The following is an 11734-nucleotide window of genomic DNA, read 5'->3' as shown; positions in this document are numbered from 1 at the left end:
TTAATGTTTTAATTTGATTAAAATATTAATTAAATAAATAAAACATAAACTTAATGAGATTAGACTTAGACTATATATTGATATATTTCTAGACTGTCTCAGAGTGTGCTCTCAGAAGTTTTCGGAAGCTTGAAAATATATCCATATTTTTTCTCTTTCTCTCAAATGTTTTTCCTTCTCCAAATCTCTAGATCTCATGTGTTGAGTACTTCTAGAAATAAAAGTTTTTCATTTATCATTTGATGTCCCCTCACACGTCCTATTGTGTGGAGGATTGGCTTGGAAGATTGTGGTGTAGATCCCATATTGTCACTCAAGTGAATTGGTTGTTCGTGATTTTATACTATAAGATACTAAGGACACTTGATAGACTACGTGAGGTATTAGATATAAATTTTGGATACTTTGATTTAATGTGTATATATATAGATATGAGATGCGATCCTAAGAAACAATACACACCTGAGATTGATATTTACGTTGTGAGCGCGCATTAGGGTATTGAAAGTTCCAACATGATTGGACAGATCGGTGGCTCCATCATATGTCGTCATGTGAGCATTTTGAACCTAAGGGGATAAGGATCTGCAACAATATGTGGTGCAAAGTGCTCAAGATCCTCAACAAAATCATCATTGTCTTTCTTCTTTTCACCTAGAATGAGCCTCATCTGTTCTTCCACAAAAGCAAGTCGTTCATGGGTTGGATTTTAACTGATAGGCTAATGGGGAGCTGATTATTAGCTCCCACTCTTGATTGCATGTTATCCAGGTTATTGTCCCTTCGGATTTTAGCTCGGTTGTTTGGGACATCCCTGTTTTCACGCCTCCCAATAGGATCATCATTTGGCTGAATATAACTTAGCTCGTGGTCTTGACTCTGTTGCCATCTATGTGAGTTAAGGTGCTCGCATAGATCAGACTGATTATTGTTTTGAATATTGTGGCAATAATTCAATTGATCGCTTAGGTCAGGTTCTTGTCTCTGCGACAAAGTTTTGTGCACACTTTCCGATATGTTCTCTCTACAAAACTTACCACCCACTATTCTGGATGATGAGGTTGATTACTGACTTTGACTCTAATCCATGTGTCATGAGATCAAGTAACATATGTAACTTCCCTCTGGGTAGGATTTCTCCGCGCACTCCCATGTGTGGAAATATTTCATCGAGGTCGATTTCTGGAAATTTGAGCTCGGGGAGGTGATGGATGACAAATAGGTGACAAAGGATATCATATGGAAGAGGCAGTTGTTCAAGTGCTTGGAAGTACAATCTGAGGACGTTCTACATCCAGTGCGACCTCTCTTTCTGGGGGTGGTGCCTCCTCTCTATTTTCCCCATTGGATGGAACTCGAGCAAGTGTATTTGGGTAATCCCATTTCTATTTTCTTGGACAAAATTGGTTTTAGATCGATGAACTGGCTGGTTATGTCCTAGGAACTTGTCCTGAAGGTATGAGCTAGGAGTAGTAGTCTTGATAGAGCAATTGATGTTTGTGTGATTGCACCCATGCGACCTGGTCCACTGAGAGTCCCTTGCCTTCTTCCAGCATCTAGATCAATTGAAAAAGGCAATCTAGCCATTATTTCATCAATGCGCCTACTGGCGCTAGCTAGCTGATCTCTGAGTTCAGCAATTTCCTGCTCGACTTGTCCAACATAGTATGCTAAAAAATGAGGTTCCCTCCTAGGATGAGTTGATGAGCTCCCTGTTTCCTAGCTGTTTCTAGCATTACGTTTGGAATGTTTACCAGCGCATCAAGAAGTTCCCTCTCCTGTTGGGATAGGGTGCTAGTAATCTGCTTGGTCTGCAGGCAAAGCTGACTCATCTTCTTGTGCCAGTGTTCTGGTCACCATAACCATTCTCACAACCAAAACTTAAAAGAAAACTCAAGCTTAAAGTTCTCTCAATGAAAGCACCAAACCGTTGACACGGTTTTTCGTCAATAGTGAATTGTCAATAAAAAGAAGAGTTGTAAGACTGAAAAACCCGTAAAAAAAAAGAGATTAAGAACACCACACAATTTTGACATGGTTCAGTGGTTAAATCCACCTAGTCCATGAGACAATATTATTTCTGGTTATTCTCTCGAGAGAATTGTCTGATACGATTTCTCCAGAGTTTTTTTGTCTAAAAAGTATCGTCCTTTTCCATGTTCATTTCCTCTTTATTTATAAAGGATGATGAACATGATTGAGTAACTTACAAGAATAGGTAACTACTCATTATTACAATATATTCCATTAATTAATGATTGATTACATTCAATACATAAAATCATATCATTCCTGCCAGAGATACAAATCCCGGATCTTCAAGGATCTGTGTTTGCGCCTTTGTTACATCCTTCACGAGCTAGAATCTCCAAAGACAAACTCAAGCAGGTTTTAGGGGAACTCAAGCTATTCCACTAAGTTACACGAACTAACCTTAGGTGACCTTAAGAACCATCCAAGCAATTAATCTACTTCCCTTGTAATAGCTTAGTTTGGACTGACTTGAGATATCCGGAACTCAAAATCGTGGACCTGGATTCAAGAATCCTCATTAATTGCTCTAACAAACATGTTTCCCCAACTTGATCGTTGTAAAACTGTACTACGAATTAGCTCGTATTTTTTTAGTACAACAATAGTTATTGGGTAATTATATGTAATTAATCAAATTAACTAATATGTTTTATTTAAAAGTTATATATTAGTTAATTAAAATATTAATTGGTTTTGAATTGATATTGAGAGAGAATAATGTTACTTTATTACAAGATAATAATATTAAAAAAAAAATAGGTTTTATGAGATAATTTTTTTTGGTTGGGCAAATAGAGTTAACTTTGAATTAATTGATATTTATGCATATTTGAAATAAGACATTATTTTAAATGCACAAACATTTTATCCTATTAAATAAATGGGAAAATGCCATGTGGTAGTTAACAATGCCACACACTAATAGTTGTGCAAGCGTAGGTCACTGGGTAGGATCCACTAGCTTTGACTCAAATTGAGCAGTTACTTATTTATTATTTATTTATTTAGTTAATGTTTCAACTTGATTAAAATATTAATTAAATAAATAAAACATAAACCTAATGAGATTTGACCTAGACTATATATAGATATATTTCTAAGTTATCTCAAGGTGTAGCTCTCAGAGGTTTTTGGGATCCTGAAAAATAGATCTATATTTTTTCTCATTCTCTCAAAAGTTTTTCCTTCTCCAAATCTTTAGATCTCATGTGTTGAGTACATCTCGAGATAGAAGTTTATCATTTATCATTTGATATGCCCTCACACGTCCTAGTGTGTTGAGGATTGGCTTGGAAGATTGTGGTGTAGATCTCATTATCACTCAAGTGGATCGGTTGTTCGTTATTTTATATTATAAGATATCGAGGACATTTGATAAACTACAAGAGGTATCAGATCTAATTTTTGTATATTTTTATTTAATGTATATATATATATATATATGAGATCCTGACTTGGTACTGATGAAAAATAAATTTTTAATTCCTCTATTGCGCACCTGATGTGCTTTTTTCATACTAACACCTCCTTTCAATTAGTTAAGGAACTAACCATTACAATAAATATACTTTTTTTTTTATTTAAATTAGAGTTTCATTTATTTTTATATGTTTTTAACAATATTTTACACACATTTACATTATTAAATACTCAAATTTGTAGCTCACAAATCTTAAAAGAAATTAATATAGTTTAAAATTTATAAGAATATAAATACTCAAAGTTATATTAGAATTTATTATTATTATTTTAATTTCAATATAATTCAAAAATAAATATTTATTACATTTATTAATGTAAATTATTAGGCCTTTTTCATGCTTTTTACTATGTCGTGCCTCTGGGTTAATCTATTCGTGCTTGATATCTAGACCTCATACGATCTACAATATAGTAGTATTTCTGGCCCAGACCCATATTTTTTGTGTTGTGTCATGCTTGTGTCTTTCGTGCTTATGTCGTGCCAAAAAACTCTACCCACATTTACAACTCTACTCACAATGGTCTTCCAAAGATAGTGTGTTCTTACTCGAACCCAACGTCGATTGAGGGTCAACTCAAGGCTTTTTTGCATCCTATTGATGAGACTTGATTGATTGAGATTAGGTATGTTAAGGCCACCAATAATATGTTCTAAGAGGCTTATCAAGTAAGTGAGGATTCATAATTGCCGTTTGTTGTGAATTCTATTTGATTCTGACTTCACTTATTTTCTTTGTAGTCTATTTAAGTAACTATCTTCCTACGCCGCGACCAAACACAACTTGACAAAGGGACTCATACTCTATGGAGTGGAAATGCGTGCGAACATGTGAGTTGATAAGTCAAAGCTCGTGATAAGATGTGAAAGACCTCAGGATCAACATAACCCTAGCTACGGAGAGGTCGAGTTCTTGAAGGATGAACTAAAGGTGGAGAGAAAGACTCTAGAGTTAGAGAGAAAAACTCTTGAATCAGAAAGAAAGAAAAGTACTAGGCTCCTTGCCTTATTAGAGAGTGTATCAATAAACACAAACGTGAAGACACACGGCAAAATGATGATGTTGTTTAAAGAAGGAAAGGCCTTTGAGTGGGATGTAGAAGGTGAAATCATGCTATATCGCTATTTCTTTGAAGATGATGTTGGGGAAAAGTAGAGTGAGGCTACTCGATCTGGTAGGAAAATGGATGTCGATCCTACTGTGGAGTCATGCGAGAAGGATGCTGGTCTCATCGACAAGGTTGGCTAGGATATCACCTCTAATGGTGTGATTTAAGAGCAAGTTACATTTGCTCATGACAACCTTTAACATACTATTTAGTTTTATTTTGTAGACTGTTATTTTTTATGTACAAACAATTCATGTCAACAGTTCTTTTTGTTTATGGGTATTTTAAATACATTTTGCTTTTGCTTCCTACTGTCGTGAGCGCAATATACTTGACAGAGACCAAAGAAAGATTGAGAAAGATGATGCAAGCCCTAGTTGTAGAACAATCTTCTTCTTCCCTGATGAAACTTCAAAACCCTTTGAGAACCACCACTTTGTGCTTTTCTTCTTCAATGCAAAAACAAAAAACCAAGGCTTGTACATGATTCTTATCGCTGTTCTAATTCTCTATTTCCTAGCCACCATTGATGCTTGAGGTCTTTTCTAAGAGGAAATGAGAATTTAGATTGAACAAGCCTTAAATTCACAAACTCAAGCACTTTCTTTATGAGTTTCTTGAAGAAAACTAGATATTCTTAAAAGCTGGAGAGAGAGAGAGAGGTTAGGGAGAGATTTGAGAGAGTGATAAAGTCTTCCGAAACTCTATTAGGACTCTTTTATAGTGTAGGCACTGTCATTAGGTCTAGCCAATAGGATTAGAGATAAAGAACTCGTCATTTGGAGCTTAAAACACGTGTACGTATGGACACGTCAGGCAACGCATTGCCTGCTGGTAGGCCCGACCCCTAAGAGTCATTAAGTCCTAGAACATGTACGCCCTTCACCAAAACTCTCGAACTCATTGCGATGTAACGACCTCTTTTCCTTTACCTGTAGCACAGAGTGCCCATGAGAAAAGCCCAACAAGAAGAGCTGTGTAGGATACAACCTCTTAATCTTAACCAGGTAACATATATTAATAACTTCATGATCAAAATTACAAAATTAAATAACCATAAACACATAAACATCACTCAAAAGAACGTAGACCATAATACATGGTCAATTGTGCAACTAAGCTCGAAACAACGTAAGCATGCAATTTTCGTAACATAGACATGCATTTAATAATGTAAGCATGTCAATCAAGCACATTGTTATTGATTTTATCAACCTCACCCAATATCACTTATCGTAACAAGTAGTATATTAAAATCTATCCCACAGAGACTAATCTTTAAGTTGTTAATTACGAAACACTATTTTTCCTTCAATCCAAGTTAAAGAATAATAAAAGAAACTATAAAATTAAAATAAAACTTAAAGAAAAATAACACAATTAGAAATCAAGAATTTCAAGAATTAAGAATTCTAGGTGTTTAGTTTCCCCCTATGTTCTTCCATAAGCATCTTTCATCATCTTGATTCTAATGTTCTAATTGACAGTCTAGGGTTCCTAACTATTCACAAGGTTTTTCCAAATCACAAGTGAATCTAACCAATAGATTGATTCCAATATTCCTATAAAGAATTTAAATCTATCAATATCATTAAGTTTAGGCCTAATTGACTACCTAGGATGATTAGGTATATTTCTATCCTAAACACAAATCAACATAAACATGTAAATCTTAGGCTATATTGATTAGGTCTAATTTAGATTTTCTCTTCCAAGTTCTACCTAAATTACTAGTTCAATTTCAAAGTTGATCACTCTTTGAAAAGCATTAAGCAGAAACCAATATAAATAATTAGTATGAACATCAAAATAAAGAATAAAAAATAATACTTATTTGTAAACAGAGGGTTCCATTGAAGCCCGAGAAAAAGAATTTTAGTTCATCATTTCAAAACAAGATACCAAACAAGAATAACAATTCATGGTTTAAAATTCAAAAGAATAAGATAAAACAAATAAGAAGAAGAAGAAGAAGAAGAAGAAGAGATAAAGCTACGGCCTTACATGAGTATCTGTTGTGCCCACATCACTTACTGCCGATCTCACGGCAAGGCTCCTGTAACTCACAATTGAGATTATGGTTTTCCTAATAAGACGTTGTTCAGTAAAATGCACATAACTTCTTCATCCGTACTCCAAATACGATGATTCAACATGATTTAGAAAGTTGAGAAAGAACTATACAACTTCTATTACATGATCTTTGCCCAGAAAAAGAGCCAATCATGGTCAAATTTATAATTTAAGTCTCAGCTTTGCGTGCACTAAATCTAAGCCAATATAAAAGTCGAGCAAAAATTCTTAGATTAAGCTCAAACTTCATATTTTCCCTGAGTTTTTCACACATGAACACAAAATCAGTTATTAAAACAAAACTTAAATAAAATAATCCTAAAACACACTAATACTAAGACAAACCCTAACGAAAAATTAATAAAAATAACTCTATTTTATAGAGTTAAAACACATGATACATGAATTTAACATATACATTCAACATATTCATACATAGAGCATAATAAAAAAAATTCTACCGTAAGAGAGTATGTCAAGCATATGCCCTGTGTGTAGGTGTCCACTCTTCTTACCTCGATAGCAGTAGCGATCCACACTCACTAATGCGTCCCTTCAAGTATCCTTAGAAAACATAGTCACATCATATATATCAAAACCTTTAATTTCATGTCAAACCAATTCTCTAATAATAATACACCCAAGCCCCTTCTAAGGTCAACTCTTACTCAAAATATTCTTAAGAAATTCCTAAAACCATGTTATACAAAACCCCTAATCGGTAATAATAAATCATAACCAAAATGAAAATAAAAATCAAAACTCTCATTTTTGGGCAAGCAGCACGGTCGCGCTCATAGAGAGTTTACACTTTCTAGGCGAGTAGCGAGGTCGCGCTCATCGGGAACCCAGAAAATCTCAAATGCAATTTTAACCCAATTTCAACCCCAAAATCATAATTTTTTTACTTAAATCACATACCCAAGCAACCTAACATATTTCTAACACTTATAACTCAAATAACATAAATCCTAGACATCTAATAAACATCAATTTACCAATTAACACAATCATTAACCATTTTCACCACCAAAACCTAATCTACCATATAACTCAAATAACATAGTTTAAAGAACTTACAAATCAAAGTTTCAGCCACCAATCCCAACTCTTTGCCCCATTTGACAATCTCTAGTCCATCTAATAAAGCACCAAGGTCTTCCATCAATTCCTTAAGCCTCAAAATGATTAGATCAAGAGTAAGAGAAATGTCTCTTGATCTGATGACTTAATGAGTTTGTACCTTTTTTAATTCTCACTAGTAATCATTAAATACACAATTACCATCCTATCCCCTATCTAAACTTCCTTATGCATTCACTTAAGACCTCTTTAGTAATTTCCCTTAAGTTAATTGTTTTAACTTTCATAAATTGAAATTTTTACCATAAAACTTGTAATTCCACTTTGAGCTACATAACTCAACTATTATACCATTTTGACCTCTAACACATGAAGGAAAACTTGTGTGATCGAATTGGCAAGTTCATTAAATAAATCATATATATATATCATATAATATCACATATCACATATCATATAAGAACACAAAGTTTATCATAATTCTCTGGACCCAAGCCAAATTACAAAAATATCTATTCTCCTAAGGAAGCGGATATTACAACTATCCCCTCCTAAAAATAAATTTCGTCCTCAAAATTTACCAGAACAGTTTTGGATATTGCTCAAGCATATTCAATTATGATTCTGACGTAGATTCTTCAACGAAGCCGTTCTTCCACAAAACTTTGACTAACCCGATTGTCTTATTTCATAACACCTTTTCTTTCGTATCCAAAATTTTCACTATTTTTTACTTGTAAGAAAGATTTTTTTGAAGATCCAAAGTATCATCGCTAAGAATGTGAGACGAATCTGAGACATACTTCCATAACATGGACCCACGGAAAACATTGTGCACTCTCGACAGCGCTGGGGACTTGGCTAATCTTTAATCCACTTGTCCAATTCTTTCATAAATCTCAAATGGTTCGACATATCTGGGACTTACCTTTCCTTTCTTGTCGAACCTCATAAACCCCTTCATTGTAGAAACATGGAGCAATACATAATTTCCAACTGCAAACTCAACATGCTTACATTTAGGATCGACATAGCTCTTTTGCCGGTCTTGAGAAGTAATCACGCATCTTAGCAATAGCTTCATTTGCTTCCCAAACCACCTTTGGGCCTAAATTCTTGCTTCCACCTAGTTCATCCCAATGTATTGGTGATCTACACTTTCACTTGCATAAAATCTCATATAAATGTATAGTGGGCTGGTAACTATTGTTGTATGAGAACTCTATCAATGGAAGGTACTTGCTCCATGACCCATTAAAATCCAATACACATGCCCGAAACATGTCTTTCAAAATCTGAAATGTCCTCTCTATTAGCCCGTTAGTTTGAGGATGAAATATTGTACTAAACTTCAACTTAGTACCCATCGCTTTTTGTAATCCTTCTAAAAATCTGCATGTAAATTTCAAATCCCTATCTGAAACTATCAATTTTGGTACTCCCAGAAGTCGCACAATTTCCTAGACATAAAGTTCTGCATATTGTTCTTCTGAATACACTATTCTAACTGGTATAAAATGTGCCGACTTTTTGAATCTATCAACGATCACCCAAGTTGAATCATGTTTCTTTGTGGTTTTAGGCAAACCCACCACAAAATCCATGGCAATTTCTTCCCATTTCCATTCATGAATGTTTAATAGTTGCAGGAAACTGGATTGTCTTTGTGTTGGGAAAACTTATACAAGATCTTGTTTATTTTCATGTAAATCTTATATTAAACAAATTAATATAAGAAAACCTAGAACATGTTTCTAAAATTGAATTCAAATAGAAATAATGATCAGAACACTAACATTATACGCAGTGGAATGATTGAGTCCTTCCTTCAGTTTCTCTAACCCTTGTATCCTTTCTATCGCAGGGTATCACCAAGAAACTGAACCGTTCTTCAATTTTCTTCAGAGCCTTCCAAAGTATCCTTAGAATCATCTAGACTAAAGTAGGAAATTCTCAACACATGAGATAGATACAGAGAGAAGAAGAGAAAATATTATTGAGGCTTAGAAAAAGACTTATATTGTCGAGAGAATCTAAAACCTAGAGCACCAAGACTAGATCTTCTGATCTTCTCAAAAACTTGTGATTCAAAAATCTGATTTCAACTCTCACTTAGCATTCCTTTTATAGGCTCAGTTAGGTCATTTATTTTAATTAAAAAATCAATAAATAGTAGATAATATCAGCCATTAGGTCGAAATTCTCATGGGCTTTAGGTCCGTAAAATCTCCCATTTGATTATAAGACCATTGGACATAAAATCAAGGATTGTATTATTTTCTATTGATTTAATTAATTAAATAATTATTTAAATCCTTTATCAAATTAATTATTTATAATTTGAACCTTGATTTAAACGTATTTATTAATTTAGATACCAATTTATCTTAATTAATAAATATGCCCTAATTTCTCTTTTCTTCTTTAAATTACATAACTCTGTGAAATTATCCAAAATTGACCTGGTCAACCTTGATAATTCTAATTGATAATTAAATCAATTAAATGAGACTATCTAGATGATTTTATCCAAGGTACAGTGGGGACCATGGGCCTATGAAATCAAGTTCCAATAAGTTATCATAAATTTAACAAATAAAGTTACTAACTTATTAATTCCTCATGACTCCACTAAAGGCTCATAATTACACTCTTGAATTCATAGAATGCTCTATAAGCAATTGTTGTGAAAATTATATGTGCAAGTGTACACAGTCCAACACAAGTAATATAATGATAAGTGAATCGTCTCCACAGGGATTGGTATTAAAAAGTTCAATGTAAACACCAATTACTTGCAACTTAGAAATTTAAGAAACTGAATTAAGTGGTTCTTGAAACTAAAATAAAATGAAAGAAATTAAAATATGCTTAAAATTAACCACAGTTTCTAGAGAAATAACAGCAAGAAGAATTATCAATGGAAAAATTAGACTTGAATAGCTAAATCCCCCTATGTAAAAAACTGCCCATAATGCTATAGCATTAAATTTAGCAAATCGCACCAGAGTTAACTAGAATTCCCAATGTGCTCACCAGATTTTTCCAAAACTCGTGAATATAGTTCTGCCATCCAATTAAATATATTCCTATATCAAATCAGACTTAAGAACAAAAATAACAGCACCAATTCTCAAAAGTTATGCAAGGTAAGTAAAATATTCCTATTCTACTCACTAAGTACAACCTAACAATGGTTATGCTCTTGCATCATTCAAGTACAAACTTCTACATTCAACCTTTCCAGAATTAAATCTAGCTTAATAATCTGCCATTGTTGGCCAAACAACAACAAACAATAATCATGAACAACACTTGAATGAACAATGACGAATTTACGTAAATATGCATTTAAACTTTAATAACTATGACATAGGGTTCTTTAACCATTCAAGTCTCAAAAAGCTTAGCTCATAGCTAAATTAGATTCCAAAATCTGAAATGGAAAATTGATATCCATGAGTTCTAAAATAACTATTCTAAATTAGGAAATACAAAAATTAAAGAAGAAGAGTAAATGGGACAAATCTGATATAGTTGGTGTGTGAATCCTCCTTGTCCTTCTCGTTCCCCTTCAACAACTGTACTTCTCTTTTTTCTCTCTGTTTTTCTATACTTTTTTTCTTCTAATGATAGTCCTTCAATTGCTACCACTTTGGTGATACGGCTGGTACTCTCCTTTTTTCCCAAATTAGGGTACAAAACATCATGTCTCCAATTAGAAAGCCCACCTTCTCTTTTTCCACTTAGGCCCACTAAATTGGACCACTTTTTTGCCCAAAGTAACTCCAGCTGGTGCTATTTTTGGACCCATGCCACCTGGCCACGAATTAAAAGGAAATGCCACAGCTGCCTTTAATTTTCCACGTCAGCAAGTGAGCTCTAGCATGCGGCAGCATGAATTTTAGTAATCTGGAAAGTTTCAGCTTTTGCTTCCAAACCAAACTTCCAATTT

This window comes from Humulus lupulus, chromosome 1 (assembly GCF_963169125.1).
Source record: "Humulus lupulus chromosome 1, drHumLupu1.1, whole genome shotgun sequence".
NCBI lineage: Eukaryota > Viridiplantae > Streptophyta > Magnoliopsida > Rosales > Cannabaceae > Humulus > Humulus lupulus.
Note: the sequence above shows the minus strand (reverse complement) of the source record.